Source organism: Triticum aestivum, chromosome 7D, assembly GCF_018294505.1.
Source record: "Triticum aestivum cultivar Chinese Spring chromosome 7D, IWGSC CS RefSeq v2.1, whole genome shotgun sequence".
NCBI lineage: Eukaryota > Viridiplantae > Streptophyta > Magnoliopsida > Poales > Poaceae > Triticum > Triticum aestivum.
The window spans coordinates 368090438-368111201 of record NC_057814.1 but is presented as its reverse complement, the minus strand read 5'-3'; positions in this window follow the sequence as shown (position 1 = coordinate 368111201).

Genomic DNA, 20764 nt, shown 5'->3' with positions numbered 1-20764 from the left:
TGCATGCATGTGTGTACGCATTATTCCCTCTAGTAATAGACGCCGTGCTATAACTACCAATGCTATTTTTCAGGCCGATCGCTAGTCGCCTTGGTCCCACAGATTTTTTTCTTTTTTCTGAAGCGCGCTGTATAAACAGTGACGGATGGAGTAGTATGAGCGGATTCAAAGAAGAGCGTATTGATGGTTGCTTCTTCAGAGCAACTTACAGTGGGAAAGGTGGGGCTTATGATTTGACTGCTCATTACTCACTATTAATGCGGCGCAACGACCGGGCTGAGTCTCCCATGCGGTTGTGCACTACCCCCTCGGTTCTTAAATATACTCCGGAGTATTTGTCTTTCTAGAGATTTCAACGAGTGACTACTCAAATATTTGTCTTTTTAGAGATTTCAAATGGACTGGCACATACGGATGTATATAGACATATTTTAGAGTGTAGATTCACTCATTTTGCTCCGTATGTAGTCACTTGTTGAAATCTCTAGAAAGACGAATAGAATATTTAGGAACGGAGGGAGTACACATACGAAGCAAAATGAGTGAATCTACACTCTAAAATATGCCCGTTTGAAATTTGTAAAAAGACAAATATTTAGGAACGAAGGAGTATAATTTTGTGCATGGCACATGGACCCGGATGATGAAGAGGCTTCTGGCAATGCTATCAAGCTTCCATCATTTGTTTACATAATTGACGTACTATACAAATAATTTTCCAGCGACATGAAATTGTACAATGGTGTGAGCTTTCAGCTTTTGTTTCGCGTGTCTTGCCATCGATGCTCTTTCGGAAACAATAAAAAACTAACTTCCTTGCTAATGCATGTCAATTATTAGCAGATCAGAGCTAATAATTACATCACAACTGAAGACAGAGTTGTGAGAAGGTGTTAAATTAAAATTGATCCATGCTTTCATTGGCAGCAACGTCCCCCCAGCTCTGTCTAAATCAACAAGGCATGTTGGGAAAAAAGTAGCTGTCTGGAGCATGCAACATTCCGATCATTTTGTGCAGTTCCACTAAAATAGAGCTGAGCGTCCCTGTTCCAAAGATATTAAGTGTGATTACGATAATAGAGGACTGCTGATGAAACAATAAACACACAAATAGAAGCCGGTCACCTTTGCAGTCTCTCTTAAGACTAACTAGTTGGAGAAGATTAGGCTCGGAGTTGGATGAGGAGGATAGAGCAAAACCAATCTCCCTTTGTGCAGTCGCACTGAAATGTAGAGACGTTGCCCGTGTGACATTTTAGTACAACTGCACAAAACACTCTTAAGAAAAAAGTGATTTGTGCAGTTCACCAAAAGGTCGCAATAGCAACGAGTAGAAAGGAAACAATTACTGGCCAATAACAGTTGATGACACATGCGACGACAAAAAAGAAGCATATTCCTTGTCCTAAGGGAAGATAACAACACGGTTGTGTTTGTCTAAAACGGTGTGAGGACGAGAATGCAATATGGAAAGTACGCCGGACGAGCTACGTTTTGGGCAAAGAACTATGGAAGATCCACATGCAGCGACGTGGGAAGACGGGCAGTGGAGCAAGGCCGGAGGGGATACCTCGAGGTCGTCGGGATGTAACTAGGTGAGCGGCGGCGGGCGGAATCTGCGAGCAGGTGGCGTAGGCCCTGCCGCGCCGGAGCTTGGTCAGAGAGAACGGCGTGTACCGCAGATCGGGACGTGCTGCCTCGGCGCCGTCAAACGGAGAAACGATGCACTTCCTCCCTTTCCCCCGGCGGACGGGATGCGGCCGGATCAGTGACCAACGGTGAGAGAGAGAGAGGCCACCGCACTCCCTTTCCCCCGGCGGACGGGATGCGGCCGGATCAGTGACCAACGGTGAGAGAGAGAGGCCACCGCACTCCCTTTCCCCCGGCGGACGGGATGCGGCCGGATCAGTGACCAACGGTGAGAGAGAGAGGCCACCGCAGCCTTGTGTGAGATACTCTGAAGAGCGACAAACCAGGCAGGCAGGCTCCATTGTATATAGTGAGCGGACTACCTTTTTCTCCATAAAAATCGTTTTATATTCTGTGTACGTGCCATTGAGCGCTATAACTTTATTTAAAAATAACGCGGCAACGCGTCAAGTCGAACTTTGTTTCGTGCACGCGTGGTACACGACCTCCCTAGGTAAACAACCGCTACAGGCGTTCAAATTAGCACGTGGGCTGCCATTTCGTAAAGAAATGAGCTCCACCGTGTACCCGCGCGGGTGTGGCTGGGCACGAAGCGTGAGTACGTGCACGGTGCACCTATTCTCTTCTTGTATACGTACACCACCTACGTGGGGTTGTGTGAGAGAGATACAAACCTAGAGAGATATAGTGTGTGGGTTCTTGAGAGTTTTTTGGGGGGGGGGGTCAATCAAAAAATGTAACATATGCAATGTGTGTGAAATAGAGTCCTGGATATAACATATATATAGAGGGGGCGATCCACGAGAAGAGAGTGGAGGTATCATCGGCTTGAGGTGTCCATAGAATCGAAGAGAGGGATGATGTGTGTGTGTGTGCGCGCGCGATCGATAAAGAGTGCCATCGAATTTGTGTGTGCCCACGTCAAAGATATAGAGTGGCTGGCCTACTGGAACGTGAGATGGGACATGTGCAGTTTGTCTCTGTGGCATGGATACCTACCTGCAGCGCTCGACTATCGGTGTGTGGTGGGGGAAGAGGGAGGCCCAATTAACTATAGAGGTACAATGGCTGGTATATGTGTGGAGGAGGAGAGAGGCCTACCTCATGTATTAAGGAGATCGATCTGCCTCATGTATTAAGGGAGATCGATCGGCATCCATGCATATGTGCAGGAGAGGAATAAGGTTGGGAGAGAGACAGAGCTAGAGTGTTGGAGGGGGTGGTAGTGGAGTTGCTTCTAACAAATGGTGGGATAGGCTTGCTAGACAAACGGAGGGCACGCCCGCAATATCAATAAGAGAGGAGATGGCTGCTTGTTGTCTGTGCACGTGCGTGTGAGAGACGGGTCAGGAGGCATGCACGAATGATGAGGGGGGACGATGTGGCTGTGGTAAGCAGACGTAACTACATAGGAAGATCAATCGCCCTTTGTTAGAGAAAGGAGAGACATAACTTGTGAGGTACGTCGATCGATGGGGGGGTAGTTAAAGTCGATCTAGGTATATGTTGGGAGATCGATCGGTATACATGCATGTGTGTGTTAGAAGCAAATGAGGCACGAGGAGAAGGATAGAGAGAGAGGGATGCATGTAGGAGGTGGTACGAGAGGCATACTATATCGAGGGGGGAGGAGTGTGCGAGTACGAGAACGATGAAAAGAGTGGTGGGAGTGAGGCATGGACGGTGACAAGAGAAGAGGGGAAGCTTGTGTTTGTGCTAGGCACACCTGGCTAGAGAGGCATATCGATCGATGTGTGCCGTAAAGAAGGAGCTGGGGGGCCTACACACACCGTGGGTGAACGACCTAAAGTGAAAAGACGAATTTGCGCGATGGAGCTAGAGAATGCTGAGGGAGGGTGAGAGGGATGCGGGCGTGTGCATGCACAAGAGAAAGTTAGCGCTAGCTACAAAGATAAGAGGGTTGTGTGGGTGTAAAAGACGAATAGAGATCATATATACTTCATTATAAAAAGCGAATTCGGATATTTGAAGAATTTATCATAGTGTTTCAAACCGACGCATGTGTGAATATATATAACGGTGATACACATGGTGTGGTTATGAACATGTTATACTACATTTAATATATTTTATCTCTACTCTTATAAAAAACGGAGTTGTTGATGATGGTGTGCCTGCCATCCTGCATTATAGGCCGTCCGATTTATATCTGGCGGATAGCAAGGAAACTATGATGGTTGAAGTTGGCAACAATCATGATTGTAGATTCTTATTGAAATAGAGAAACGAATTCAAATTTAGTTCGAATTGCAGCGGTAGTATAGACATTTGGAATGCACTAAAATGTTGGTATGAGTAGGTTACATGCATTATACAGCAAGCGAAAAAATTTAATCGGACATAACATGGATTCATACTCCCTCCTTCCATCTATATAGGGCGTAATGAGATTTTTAAGACCGCCTTTGACTATTGACAAGATTAATAGTACATGACATGCACAATGTGAAAATTATATCATTGAAAGAACCTTTCACAGACGAATTTAACGGTGTGCTTTGTGTAAGTTGCATGTCATATATCATTGCTCTAATATTTGGTCAAAGTTAGCATCGAAAAACGCATTAGGCCCTATATAGATGGAAGGAGGGAGTAGCTTTGAATAGCATTTGTATAGTAAAACGGGGCAAGACTCTCTCTTTGTGTGGTGTGAATAGTTTTATTTTTTTCGTTTTCTTTTTGGTTGAGGGAAGTGCGAATTGATTTGGTACGTACAAGTACAATATTACTACACGTTAGGCTTGTCCCTAAAATTCAACCCGCGTCTTGTTATATCCCGAAAATTCAGATATCGTGCTCCCAAAACTGGCGCCTTCACAACCCGCGCCTTGCTATCCCGAAATTACAACGCGCGCGAAAACTCCCTCCAGCTGCCAAATCCCGACACGCGAAATCCCCCTTCTAACCCTGAGCCGAAAGGGCCGCTAGTTCAAATCGGTGGGGGGTACTTTTGTAACACACCCTACATTTTGGACAAGCGCGTCCCTAAGTCATGCTTCACCCCCTCCCATCGCCCCCTTTTCGCCATTCGAAATCCCAGGCCGCCATAACCTCTCCGCTCCAGCCGCGAAACCCCACCCTCCTCCGTCCGCCACGTCACCGCTGCCCAGCCGGAGCCTCTTCCCCGACGACGTCGTCCACCGCAACAGCTCGACGTCCCTCGTCCACCTCCCCGGATGAGGATCCGTCGTCCATCTCGCCGTCCCGCCGGTTCAGCCGCCCCGTCCTCCACCTCCAAGGAGCTGCTCCGACGATCGCCTCGTCTATCGCGGCTGCTCCATCCCCACAGCGCCGCCTTAACCTGCTCCACCGGAACCGCAGCATCCTCACCGACTCCTCGGACGAAGCCGAGGCCTACTCGGCGCCACCAAAGAGGTTGTACACTCATCGCATCGCACCTTCTCCTTAACTCGACCTCCCGGCGCCGACGGTGCTCCATCCCGCACCCCCATGGAGCGGCTACCTTGAAGCCGGCGCCGCGGGCGACATCTCCACGGCGGCTCTCCCCCAGTGCGAGGCCCCTTCGGCGGCGGCGTCCATACCAGCCGGATCTGCTGCTGCTGCTCCGGCTCTCGCTCGCTCGCTCGCCTGCTGCTGCTGCTCCGGCTCTCGCTCGATCGCTCGCTCGCCCAGCTGCTGCTGCTGCTCTCCCCCTCGCTCGTGCTGCTGCTCTGCTCCGATTAAGCCACACTTCAGTCGACTGAATCGACTTTTGGGTCAGTCGATTTTCAGGGGTTGGGGGGGCTCGCCGGAGTTAAGGAAGAACCACCCGCAGCGGGGACGGGGGCTCGCCGGAGAGGTACCCCACTATCTATCTTAGGGTTCAGGGTGGGGGCGGGGGCCTAGAGGGCTGGCCGGGGCGGCGGTGGCGAGTTGTTTCGGGGCGGCGAGGCGGCGCTGGGGCCGGCGGTTCGGCCGGTGGTGGCTGGCGGCTCAGGGGGGTGCAGGTTGAAGATGAACTGCAGGCCCTCCCTAAACTACATGTCAAGTGCCTCTCTGCTACCATTGCGTTCAGTTTCGACAGTAGCATTCAGATTCCACAGTAAATTTCAGTTTCGACAGTTAAGTTCAGAGTCAACAGTTTTTACCTCATCTGTTGTAGTCAGGTGGTTTTTGGTGATGTTAATTTTACATCCATTTTACATCATCTATTGGAGATGCTATTAGAATCCCACTTGAGATTGACGATGTCTGTCTTGTGCTGCTTCAGCCTTGACGTCTTACGGCTCACCGGAGCTGCTCCAACGACAGAACGATCCATCACAACAGAGCAGTGCCCTGGACGCCGTCTACAGATTCCTCAGATCTCCTCCACACCTCCGACAGCCACCTCTGCCTCAACTGCTTCAGCGACCAACCCAATGATGCTGAGGTCGACACGGCTACGGCAAAGAGGTTGTACACTTGTTGCATCACTTATTACTATACATTCACGTCGATCCATTAGGGCTATTTTGGTTCAACGGAAAAACGTCGATCCACTGGTTGTTACCATCACTCTAAATTTCTGCATGCTCTCCTTACATAATCTCACCATATTTTTTTCGTATGCATGTCAGATATTGTACACAGTCATGCTGAACATGTAGAGAAAAAGAGAAGAGTTTTGCGCGGCAATACAATGTCATGCAGACATCGCTCCATGGTGGGTTCAATGGCAAACCCTCCCCACCCCTCTCCAGATTGTAATCCAGAGGAAGATATCTGTTCTGAGGCGGATTCAGACGCCGCTGACCACTCCTATTTACCCCCCAAGGTGTTTGCTCTACCTTGGCATGATGATGTTAGTCATATCATGCATATGTTGCCTTGCAGTGCCTACTTTTGACATCATATATGTCATCTGCTTAGTTTAGACATGTTCTGTAATGCCACCTGTTTAGTTTCTATATCATATATGGGAATTATGCAGTCTCATGTCTTTTAGCCAGCCATAATATATGTGAAATGTGCAATGCCATCCTGTTTAACCAGGCATCATATATTTGAATGATATCTTGCCCATCCTTTTCTTCATTACATTTCCATTTGTCGACAATGTTTGTACATTAAACTACTCTTCCTGTGAATCAGCCATTTGGGTGGGAGATGGAAAAATCTGGAGTGAAAACAAGGCCTTCAGAGCAGACAGTGCTACCTGTCGAAGCAGATCTCTTGTTGGGTCCCGATAGCTCCTCAGAGATGGATTCAGAGACAGATGACCAGTCCTATTCCCCCACTGAGGTGTATGCTCTAACTTGGCACGGTTATACTGCTCATATCATGCATACGGTGTCTTGCATTGCATAGTTTAGACATCATATACACAATATTCAACACCATGTTCTTAGTTCAGACATCATATCGAATGCCCTCTGTTTAGCATATAAATCACATATGTGAATTAAATGATGCGATCCTGATTACTTAGATAACATGTAGGTGAATTATGTCATGCGATCCTGTTTAGTTATTCATCATATCTTTGAATTATGTTATGCTATGCTATCCAGTTTAGATAGACATCATATATGTGAAATTATGTCATGCTATCCGTTTTAGTTAAACAATATACATGTCAACTATTTCATGCCCTCTTTTTTCCACACTATCTATTGCATCTGTCTCTCATACAATGTCTGTACATTCAACTATGTTTCCTGTTTATCAGCCATTTGAATTGGAGCGGGTGATGCCAGTATCTAGCGGACTAAAAACACGGTCTTCAAATAAAACAGTGCTACCTCTTGGTGGAGATAGCACCCCGGTTGTACATGCACAAGAACCAGCCCTACCACACATAACCCAAACTCTCGCAGATTGTACCCCTACTGCGATGGACAGAGAACCAGCTTCACCCAATCTAACCCCAACCCCAGCCGATAGTAACCCAGTTCCTGTTGACACAGCACCATCTCCACCACAGAGCTCCCAAACAAGAGCAGTTAGTAAGGCAGCTCCAGTGCCCAAAGGGCCAGTACTATCACGGCGAACCCCAACTCCACCAGTTAGTACGCCTATTCCTGTGGAGGAAGCACAACCAGCTAGTCGTAGTTTAGCATCTATCGCATTTGATGTTGTTAAATCGTATGTGCGTATCTTCCCATCTTGGAAATATTATACTGAAGATGAAGGAAAATGCCAGTTGCAGGTGTTTGTCCAGGAGTTATGTGTAAGTAATGTTATTCATGGCAATTACTTTGCTTCGTCCCATACATCCTACCTCCATGATGGTTATAATACAGCAAATTTTCCCATTTTTCTCTATAGAGAAGGACCGATTTGGAAACTCAGGATGAGGTAACCTGTGCTAATACCTCTGCTATCTTCAAGAATGCTTGGTGGCAGTATCGGAATTACCTGAAGAAAACGTACTTCACCGGCAAAGAAACTCATCAAATTCCCTTACGTTCTCCTGAGACACATTTACTGGACGATGACTGGGAACGCCTTGTTCTGTACTGGTCCCGAACCAAGAATGTGGTAAGGTCTATGAGCTCATTTTCTATTTTTAGTATTATATTCTTGCGTCTTACTGTACTCTGTTCATGTAGAACAAGTGCCTAAACCTGAAGAACAACTGTTCTAATTTAAGATTCCATTGCTATCATAGTTCAAAAAAGCGCTAGGCGTTAATTGTGCGTTTTGCCACCGCCTTGCGCTTTACTGACCAAAGCGCATGCTTATGCGCAGTTATGCACAGATTATGCGTAGTTATGCGCAATGCGTTTTGCCAACGCCTAGAGCCTAGGCGCGCTTAAGCGCTCGCTTAGGCGCGCCTTTTTTAACTATGATTGCTTTGCTCTTGTATCACTGTATTTACTCATACAAACTTATTTTTAAATTGAAGGATCCAATCGAAACTCCAATGGCACAGCAGGTATGTTCACGCATGTTTCTTTAACAGGTTTGCTCTTATCAATAGCTCTGTTGATTTCAATTTCAATTGTGTATACAGTTGACTTTCATATCATGCACATTACTAGCATCACAACAGAGCCAATAGTGTTGTTGTACATGTAGACCCGTGGTACCCATCTGAAATCTTGTTGTGCCGTGTAGTTTCCCACGCTTTGTATTCTTTCACTGCTGCTTTGTCTTGAACTGATATGATTTGAACCGTGTCTCTATTTTGATTTGGCAAGACAATGCAGTGACCATAGGACATAGATATATGTTTGTTTGATGCTTTTATTATGTACTAGTACTTGGCAATAGAAGACTTGGTAGTTTAATCCTGTCCACCTTACTAATGAACTGGTTCACCGAAATGAGTTTCATATACTAGTACATGCTAAACTTGTTATGTGTCTGCTTGTTTCTTCTTTTAGAATGCTGACAGAATATTGGGGAAGAGTGCCTTATTAAGCAATGGTAAAGGAAGTAATGCAGATAAGGTTCAGGATAGTGACACATCCTTGTTGGTCTCCAACAAAGCTGATAAAACAGCTAAGGAAGACTATCTTGAAGACAGCGAGACAACCCCAAAGTCCTGTCTTGGTTTAGTGTTCGAGTTACTGGCCACTACCGCTTGCACAAGCTATTCAAACTCACTGTCTGAATCAGTTCGGTTTCTTGAGTCTCAACTACAAGCTGAAAGACATCGATCAGCTGTGCTGCGACAAGAAGCGGAAGGACTGCGGAAGTCCCTGGAGCATTCAGATGCATACTTTCTGGTGCAACAGCAAGCGTTGGAGGATTTTAGCGCCAAACAGGACAAAGCTAATCAGCTTGCTAAGCTTATTGCCAGCATGGTGGATACCCAGGATAACGTTTCTTGAGCTCTTCTGAAGTTGTTTCAGTTATGCTCTTGTTTTGCTGCCGCGTTTATTTGCACTGGTGGCCAATTTTGACGGCCAGTGTATGTAATGTGCTGCTTTGTTCCCTATATTTGCACTGGTGGCGAACTTTGATGCCCAGTGGATGCAATATGTGTAATAGCGGTAATAGGCTAGCGTTAATTGCTTGCTTATTTATTTCCTTATTGTCTTGTTTAGTTGTTTGCTTGTAGTCACTGCAGTTCTTTTTCTGTTTTTTTCTAGTGGCCACAATAGCCTATTTTTGGTAACTAGGCCAAAATAATCGTGGCAACACACGGACTGTTGTAACCATGGGCCTCCTGCAGGCCGTATGATCCATGGGCCTTCGTCCGGCCGTAGGATCCATCGGCCTTCTATACGGGCCTTAGGGTCCATGGGCCTTCTACGGGCCGTACGATCCATGGGCCTTCTACGGGCCGTACTATCCATGGGCCTCATACGGGCCGTAGGATCCATGGGCCTTCTACGGGGCGTATCATCATTTCGCCAATCATGGGCCGTACTATTCGTGGACCATAACGGGTCGTTAATAGGCCGTATTTGATAACTCTATGAAAACAGCCCAACGGGTTTTTTTGACATGAAAACGGCCCAACGTATTAACGGTCCGCAAACGGGCCGACTGTAACGACGGGCTGAATTTGGCCCACAAGCAGAAAATGACAGTAACGGGCCGTATGTAACCGAATGCTGCAAATGAGCCCAAGAATCAATGGGCCCTGAGAAGGCCGAAAGATAACTTGGGCTGGAAACGGCCCAATGGAATAACGGGCCGTTAATGGGTATAAAGTGATACACTGTTCATTACGGGCCAGTTTCACCACGGGCCGTTAATGGGCCAAGAGTTACAAAGGTCCTCATATGGGCCGAAAGAAGTCATGGGCCACACATGGGCCGGAAGTTAAAACGGGCTGAATCATATTGGACGGCCCAGATGACGCTACTGGGCCTAATTCGGATAGGGCGTAACGGGCCCTGGGTTAGCGGGCTGTAAATGGGCTATATGCGAACATGCCGTTAACAGGCTTTTCGTGGGCCGGCCCGCCACCTTTTGACCAAGTCAAACGGGCTGGCCTTTTCACAGGAATGGGCCTCTATTGGGCCGTGCCACATGTCGCTGTATCATAGGCGACTTTGATCCAATGAGCGGATGACATCTGTCCCAACGGTGAGCCGACACGTGTTTCCTCCAGCCAATGATGATTTTACACGTGGAAAATCCCCATTGGTCGGGGCTGTTAACGGGTTATCGGATCCAAAACCCGACCCGATAGCTTAACGGCGTTCCGTTACGGTGGATGCCACGTGTCGGTCACCCTTGACGAAAGCACTTCTGTGACGCGCGATTTATCGTCATGGAAGTGGACACTTCCGTGATGATAATTTTGGTAATGTCATGGAACACTTCTACGACAGCACAGGTATGACTATCTTGATTCTGTCATAAATTTGTCATGGATGTACATGCATGACAAAAAACGCGACCTACTGTGACAAACACGTATCATCACGGAAGTGTATTTTTTTGTAGTGTAAGCACTTTTATATTATTTTTGGGACTAACCGGAGGCCCAGTGCAAATTGCTGTTTTTTTTTGCCTATTTTAGTGTTTCGCAGAAAAGGAATATCAAATGGAATGAAACCTTCGGGAGAGTTATTTTTGGAAGAAACGTGATCCAGGGGACTTGGAGTGGACGTCAAGAAAGAAGCGAGGACGTGACGAGGCAGGGAGGCGCGCCTGCCCCCCTGGGCGTGCCCCCACCATCGTGGGCCCCTCATAGCTCCACTGACCTACCTCTTCCTCCTATATATACCCATATACCCCGAAAACATCCAGGAGCACCACGAAACCCTATTTCCACCGCCGCAACCTTCTGTACCCGTGAGATCCCATCTTGGGGCCTTTTCCGGCGCTCCGCCGGAGGGGGAATCGATCACGGAGGGCTTCTACATCTACACCATAGCCTCTCCGATGATGTGTGAGTAGTTTACCACAGACCTTCAGGTCCATAGTTATTAGCTAAATGGCTTCTTCTCTCTCTTTGGATCTCAATACAAAGTTCTCCTCGATTCTCTTGGAGATCTATTCGATGTAATTCTTTTTGCGGTGTGTTTGTCGAGATCCAATGAATTGTGGGTTTATGATCAAGATTATCTATGAACAATATTTGAATCTCCTCTGAATTCTTTTATGTATGATTTGTTATCTTTGCAAGTCTCTTCGAATTATCAGTTTGGTTTGGCCTACTAGATTGATCTTTCTTGCAATGGGAGAAGTGCTTAGCTTTGGGTTCAATCTTGCATTGCTCGATCCCAGTGACAGTAGGGGAAATGACACGTATTGTATTGTTGCCATCGAGGATAAAAAGATGGGGTTTATATCATATTGTTTGAGTTTATCCCTCTACATCATGTCATCTTGCCTAATGTGTTACTCTGTTCTTATGAACTTGATACTCTAGATGCATGCTGGATAGCGATCGATGTGTGGAGTAATAGTAGTAGATGCAGAATATTTTCAGTCTACTTGTCGCGGATGTGATGCATATATACATGATCATACCTAGATATTCTCATAACTATGCACTTTTCTATCAATTGCTCGACAGTAATTTGTTCACCCACCGTAATACTTATGCTATCTTGAGAGAAGCCACTAGTAAAACCTATGGCCCCCGGGTCTATTTTCCATCATACAAGTTTCCAATCTATTTTATTTTGCAACCTTTACTTTTCAATCTATATCTTAAAAATACCAAAAATATTTATCTTATTATCTCTATCAGATCTCACTTTTGCAAGTGGCCGTGAAGGGTTTGACAACCCCTTTATCGCGTTGGTTAAAAGGTTCTTATTTGTTTGTGTAGGTACGAGGCGACTTGCGTGCAGTCTCCTACTAGATTGATACCTTGGTTCTCAAAAACTAAGGGAAATACTTACGCTACTTTGATGCATCACTCTTTCCTCTTCAAGGGAAAACCAACGCAGTGCTCAAGTGGTAGCAAGAAGGATTTCTGGCACCGTTGCCGGGGAGGCTTACGCAAAGTCAAGTCAAGATTTGATCTCCCGTCAACTAGCCAATTTCTGGCGCCGTTGCCGGGGAGATCTACGCCAAGTCAAGACATACCAAGTACCCACCACAACTCTTATCCCTCGCATTACATTATTCTCCATTTTCCTCTCTTTTTCCTCTCCCCCACTTCACCTTTGCCGTTTTATTCGCCCTCTTTTCTCGTTCGCCCTTTTTCGCCTGCTTCTTGTGTGTCCGTGTGTTATATCGTTTGCTTTGCTGTCATGGCTAGCCCTTCTATCATTGTTAGTACTCCCGATCATGAAGTTCTTAATTTTAAACAAAGGGAGGGAGAAAATCGAAAAGATGCTTGGCATAGAATTTGCAATGCTCAGAATAGATCTACTAGGAAGCAATCCACTTTCGTTCCTCTTCGCAATTTTTATGTAGGCATCACCCCTTGGAATAGATACATTCTTGATACCATTACGAGAGGGAATTTCTTGGGTAGCCATACTTTTGATTCTTATAATGCTATGATAGATTTGTTTGGCCCACCACCTCTTTTGGTTAATGGAACTATTTTAACTTTGGAACATGTGATGCAAAGGCTTGAAATTATTGAAAATAAATTTGCTACTGTAGAGTTGATTGAAAATTTGGATAAAAAGATCCACCACCAAATTACCCAATATGGATCTAAGGTAGGAGTTACTCTGAATTTTTTAAAGAGAAGGAACCTTTAGTTAACGAAAGAATAGATCAAGATTCCACAAGAATTGTTAAACTTGAGGATATTATTACCAACTTAGGGTCTGCCTTTTCTTCCGTGAAAAATACTCCAAATCCTCCTACTACCAAAGTTTCCAAATTATTGTATGTTCCTAAAAATAAGGGTGAATCTTCTAGTGAGGAAAATGCGGATCTCAAATCAATAAGTGTTCACCCCAACTTTCTCGCTATCATTAAGGAACCGTTGCTACAAATGATTATCTCGATTTCTTGCCTAGGAGTTTGATCATTAATAAAAAGAAGGAAACTCCTAAGGGTTATAAATTTTGTATTGAAGAATTCCATACCAAAGATGATAATACCTAGATCTATTCTCGCTTTTATGCCTAGCTAGGGGCGTTAAACGATAGCTCTTGTTGGGAGGCAGCCCAATTTTATTTTTGTTTCTTGATTTTTGGTTCTATTTAGTAATAAATAATTCATCTAGCTTTTGTTAAGATGTGGTTTCATGTTTTAATTAGTGTTTGTGCCAAGTAGAACCTTTGGGAAGACTTGGGTGAAGTCTTTATGATCTTGCTGTAAAAAACAGAAACTTTAGCGCTCACGAGATTAGCTGCCATTTTTTAATGGAGAGTGATTTTAGGTTGATTATTTTTTCAGATGATTAATAGACAAAGGACTCACGTCCACCAATTTAGTTTAGAATTTTTGGAGTTACCGAAGTATACATTTGATCCAGATTACTACAGACTGTTCTGTTTTTGACAGATTCTGTTTTTCGTGTGTTGTTTGCTTATTTTGATGAATCTATGGCTAGTATCGGAGGGTATGAACCATACAGAAGTTGGAATACAGTAGGTTTAACACCAATATAAATAAAGAATGAGTTCATTACAGTACCTTATGGTGGTGATTTGTTTTCTTATACTAACAGAGCTCATAAGATTTTCTGTTGAGTTTTGTGTTGTGAAGTTTTCAAGTTTTGGGTAAAGATTGGATGGATTATTGAATAAGGAGTGGCAAGAGCCTAAGCTTGGGGATGCCCAAGGCACCCCAAGGTAAAATCCAAGGACAACCAAAAGCCTAAGCTTGGGGATGCCCCGGAAGGCATCCCCTCTTTCGTCTTCGTCCATCGGTAACTTTACTTGAGGCTATATTTTTATTCACCACATGATACGTGTTTTGCTTGGAGCTTCTTGTATGATTTGAGTCTTTGCTTTTTAGTTTACCACAATCATCCTTGATGTACACACCTTTTTGGAGAGATACACATGAATCGGAATTTATTAGAATACTCTATGTGCTTCACTTATATCTTTTGAGCTAGATAATTTTGCTCTAGTACTTCGCTTATATCTTTTTAGAGCACGGTGGTGGTTTTATTTTATAGAAATTATTGATCTCTCATGCTTCACTTATATTATTTTGAGAGTCTTTTAGAACAGCATGGTATTTAGCTTTGGCTATAAAATTAGTCCTAATATGATTAACATCCAAGATGGGTATAATAAAAACTATCATATAAAGGGCAATGAATACTATGAGAAGTTTGATACTTGATGATTGTTTTGAGATATGAAGATGGTGATATTAGAGTCATGCAAGTTGAGTAGTTGTGAATTTGAGAAATACTTGTTCTAAAGTTTGTGATTCCCGTAGCATGCACGTATGGTGAACCATTATGTGATGAAGTCGGAGCATGATTTATTTATTGATTGTCTTCCTTATGAGTGGCGGTCGGGGACGAGCGATGGTCTTTTCCTACCAATCTATCCCCCTAGGAGCATGCACATAGTACTTTGTTTCGATAACTAATAGATTTTTGCAATAAGTATGTGAGTTCTTTATGACTAATGTTGAGTCCATGGATTATACGGACTCTCACCCTTCCACCATTGCTAGCCTCTCTAATACCGCGCACCTTTCACCGGTATCATACACCACCATATACCTTCCTCAAAACAGTCACCATACCTACCTATCATGGAATTTCCATAGCCATTCCGAGATATATTGCCATGCAACTTACCACCGTTCCGTTTGTTATGACACGCTTCATCATTGTCATATTTCTTTGCATGATCATGTAGTTGACATCGTATTTGTGGCAAAGCTACCGTTCATAATTCTTTAATACATGTCACTCTTGATACATTGCATATCCCGGTACACTGCCGGAGGCATTCACATAGAGTCATATTTTGTTCTAAGTATTGAGTTGTAATTTTTGAGTTGTAAGTAAATAAAAGTGTGATGATCATCATTATTAGAGCATTGTCCCAAGTGAGGAAAGGATGATGGAGACTATGATTCCCCCACAAGTCAGGATGAGACTCTGGACGAAAAAAAAGAAAAAAAGAGGCCATAAAAAGGCCCAAATAAAAAAATGAGAGAAAAAGAGTGAAGGGGCAATGCTACTATCCTTTTACCACACTTGTGCTTCAAAGTAGCACCATGATCTTCATAATAGAGTGTCTCCTATGTTGTCACTTTCATATACTAGTGGGAATTTTACATTATAGAACTTGGCTTGTATATTCCAATGATGGGCTTCCTCAAAATGCCCAAGGTCTTCGTTTGCAAGCGAGTTGGATGCACACCCACTTAGTTTCTTTTGTTGAGCTTTCATACACTTATAGCTCTAGTGCATCCGTTGCATGGCAATCCGTACTCAATCACATTGATATCTATTGATGGGCAACTCCATAGCCCGTTGATAAGCCTAGTTCATCTGACACTATCTTCTCCTTTTTGTCTTCTCCACAACCACCATTCTATTCCACATATAGTGTTATGTCCATGGCTCACGCTCATGTATAGCGTGAAAATTGAAAAAGTTTGAGAACATCAAAAGCATGAAACAATTGCTTGGCTTGCCATCGGGGTTGTGCATGATTAAATAATTTGTGTGATGAAAATAGAGCATGGCCAGACTAGATGATTTTGTAGGGATAACTTTCTTTGGCCATGTTATTTTGAGAAGACATGATTGCTTTGTTAGTATGCTTGAAGTATTATTATTTTCATGTTAATATTAAACTTTTGTCTTGAATCTTTCGAATCTGAACATTCATGCCACAGTAAAGGAAATTACATTGAGAAATATGCTAGGTAGCATTCCACATCAAAAATTCTGTTTTTATCATTTACCTACTCAAGGACGAGCAGGAACTAAGCTTGGGGATGCTTGATAGGTCTCCAACGTATCTATAATTTTTGATTATTCCATGCTATTATATTATCTGTTTTGGATGTTTAATGGGCTTTACTAAGCACTTTTATATTATTTTTGGGACTAACCTACTAACCGGAGGCCCAGTGCAAACTGCTGTTTTTTTGCCTATTTCAGTGTTTCACAGAAAAGGAATATCAAACGGAAGCCAAACGGAATGAAACCTTCGGGAGAGTTATTTTTGGAACAAACGTGATCCAGGGGACTTGGAGTGGACGTCAAGAAAGAAGCGAGGAGGCCATGAGGCAGGGAGGCGAGCCTGCCCCCCTGGGCGCCCCCCCACCCTCGTGGGCCCCTCGCAGCTCCACCGACCTACTTCTTCCTCCTATATATACCCATATACCCCGAAAACATCCAGGAGCACCACGAAACCCTATTTCCACCGCCGCAACCTTATGTACCCGTGAGATCCCATCTTGGGGCCTTTTCCGGCGCTCCGCCGGAGGGGGAATCGATCACGGAGGGCTTCTACATCAACACCATAGCCTCTCCGATGATGTGTGAGTAGTTTACGACAGACCTTCGGGTCCATAGTTATTAGCTAGATGGCTTCTTCTCTCTCTTTGGATCTCAATACAAAGTTCTCCTCGATTCCCTTGGAGATCTATTCGATGTAATTCTTTTTGTAGTGTGTTTGTCGAGATCCGATGAATTGTGGGTTTATGATCAAGATTATCTATGAATAATATTTGAATCTCCTCAGAATTTTTTTATGTATGATTTGTTATCTTTGCAAGTCTCTTCAAGTTATCAGTTTGGTTTGGCCTACTAGATTGATATTTCTTGCAATGGGAGAAGTGCTTAGCTTTGGGTTCAATCTTGCGTTGCCCGATCCCAGTGACAGTAGGGGAAACGACACGTATTGTAGTGTTGCCATCGAGGATAAAAAGATGGGGTTTATATCATATTGTTTGAGTTTATCCCTCTACATCATGTCATCTTGCCTAATGCGTTACTCTGTTCTTATGAACTTAATACTCTAGATGCATGCTGGATAGCGGTCGATGTGTGGAGTAATAGTAGTAGATGCAGAATCGTTTCGGTCTACTTGTCGCGGACGTGATGCCTGTATACATGATCATGCCTATATATTATCATAACTATGCACTTTTCTTTCAATTGCTCGACAGTAATTTGATCACCCACCGTAATACTTATGCTATCTTCAGAGAAGCCACTAGAGAAACCGATGGCCCCCGGGTCTATTTTCCATCATACAAGTTTGCAATCTATTTTATTTTGCAATCTTTACTTTTCAATCTATATCATAAAAATACAAAAAATATTTATCTTATTATCTCTATCAGATCTCACATTTGCAAGTGGCCGTGAAGGGATTGACAACCCCTTTATCGCGTTGGTTGCAAGGTTCTTATGTGTAGGTACGAGGCGACTTGCGTGCAGTCTCCTACTCGATTGATACCTTGGTTCTCAAAAACTGAGGGAAATACTTACGCTACTTTGCTGCATCATCCTTTCCTCTTCAAGGGAAAACCAACGCAGTGCTCAAGAGGTAGCACCCAGAAAACTGGTCTTTCGCGTCAAGTCGTTCCTCCATGACCAGTAGGAGGAGTTTCGGGTGGACATAAAACCAGGCAGCCAAAACCAAGGCAGCGGAAGCACTAGAGAGGTCCCGCCGCCAAGCGGCAGCCGCAGCAGAGATGTCCCAGTGCGCCGCGAAGCCCTCGAACGAGCTCTCACGGGCACGCGAGCGCTCTCACAAGCGCACTGACCGCGTCGATGATTGCGACGAGCTCGTGTTGCTGAAGTCCTTGGCCGGCGACGACGACATTCTCGTTGGCCTCATTAAGCAGCAGGCGCTGGTCGACGGCTTGTTGAAGCTGCTCCAAATCGGTGAGGCCTCGGTTGAGAAGGCGGCCGGCCTCATCGAGCAACTCATGGGTGACAATACAAAGCTCCTCAAGGCGCTCGCCGAGAAGGAGGAGGAGGCCGCCGGCTAGAAGATACTGCATGAGTAGAGCAGTGCCTCGGGGATGACGCTGATAGTGGTCGTCGAGGATTTGATGGGTGACTTGAGGAAGCTCCGGATCAAGAGCGAGCAGGAGGTGGAGGAATCTGTGGCTACTTTCCAGCAAAGTCATGAGGAATTGAAGAAGGAGCTGGAGGATGTCGTCGCCCGGCGATCCATCGAAGAGTAGAGATAGTAGCGACCCAGATCGTTGTCTGTGATTTCCTTCATCACTTGCCCCCGTGTCTTCCGGGCTTTGCCGCATGTGGCATTTTAAATTATCCGGAATATGTAACACAATTATTATTCGTGCGATTGTAAATTTATCATCGTATTATCCGTTGCCATTTTATTTGTCATCATATTATTCATTGCCCTATGTGGCATTTTAAATTAGGTCGGAATAGGAGTTGAAAACACGAACAAAGCAAATGCTAATGTTGAGCGGGGCCATGGGATCACAAGCAAACACCCTCCGTCCAGGTGCTTTAATTAATCACGTGTTAAACAATGGCTCGGCTGGCATTAACGGAGAAGTTGTGAGCGAGGCGGGCGGCTGGTGGATGTTGGTCAAAGAGCTTGTTCCCGATAAGCATAGGCAGCCTTGCTGCTCGCACGTGTCCCGTCGAGCCTGCGAGGTGGACAGGACACATGCATCCCATCGAGCCTGCGCCGCTGACTGCTCGCACGCATCCCGTCGAGCCTGCACGGCGGACTTCTCGTGCTCGTCCCCTCTAATTGAACAGCTGCACGCACGCCACCGAGTATGGTTAAATGTTGGCACAAAATACAAAGATGGACAATGAACAAGGACGGAGGTAGTACTATCCCATAAGAAAAGAGGGACGTGTGGCCGCACTTAAATGGTTACGGGAACACACGATTGATATAATACAACCATTTGCGATATTAACTTTTCAGCTATTTATTTCAAAAGGACTTCGTTGGCTATTAATGTGTGCGCCTTGTCTCAAACTGGACGATTTTTACCACGTCATATATGTGCCATGTCATGAAACCATGCCAAGTTTAATGTTATTTGGGTTAGTTTTCGATTTACTGGGATTTAAAAACCGAGATTCTCAATGTTTCAGGACAACGAGAAGTTTGTAATTCATTCCCATTTCTTCAATGAGACCTAAACATGCACCCAATGACACATGTACGATTTTCCACCCATTTTGCTTCACTCGAGCATGTGCTTGTAGTTCAAATTTGAATTATGGACTACATTAAATGCCTAAAAATCAATTAATATATAAAATCGCCAAACGAACCCTGAACAGTTTCAAATTTTAGCATGACACTCCTGTTATTCTATGTTGCCTATAGAAAACAAAGTTCAAGGCGAGAAGAGGCAGCGATTATCGTTTCACCCACAACAGGGGCATGTTTCCCTACAGGAACCACGAGGGTTGCGAGAAACTTTGCTTTGTAAGAGGCTCGTAATATAGCTTGGCCCAAATTGGACAATTATTTTACCACAACATATATGTGCCATGTAGTGACACCATGCCAAGTTTCATGATTTTCTGCTGAGTTTTGGATTTACGGAGATTTTAAAACGGAGATTCGCAATGTTTGTGGCCAAGCCAGGACGCCGAGACGGTTCAATTAATTCACATTCCTTCCATGGGACCTAAACATGCACCCCAACGACACATGTACGTTTTTTCTAGCCATTTAGGTACACTGGAGCATGTATTTGTAGTTCAGATTTGAATTATGGACATTAAATGCCTAGAAAACTCAATTAATGAATAAAAAAGGTCAAATGGACCCTGAATAATTTCAAAGTTCAGCGCGAATCTCCAGTTGTTCGATGTTGCGTGTAGAAGAAAATTCAAGGCTAGAAGAGGGAGCAATTATCGTTTCACCCACAAGGGGACACGTTTCCCTATCGAAACCACGAGGGTTCTTGCGACATGCTCCGGTTTGTAAGAGGTTTGTAATAAAGCTTGGGCCAAATTGGACAACGTTTTTACCACAACATATATGTGCCATGACGTGACACCATGCTAACTTTCATGACTTTCTGGTGAGTTTTGGATTTACGGGGATATAAAAACCGAGATTTGAAATGTTTGATGACGAGCCAGGACGCCGATACGGTTGTAATTCATTCCCATTCCTTGCATGGGACCTAAACATGCACCCAAGGACAGATGTATAATTTTTCTAGCCATTTTGGTGAACTGGAGCATGTATTTGTTGTTCAGATTTGAATTATGGAAATTAAGTGCCTAGGAAACACAATTAGTGTATAAAAAGGCAAAACAAACCTTGAATAATTGTAAATTTTAGCACGGATATCCTGTCGTTCCATGTTGCCTGTAGAAGAAAATACAAGG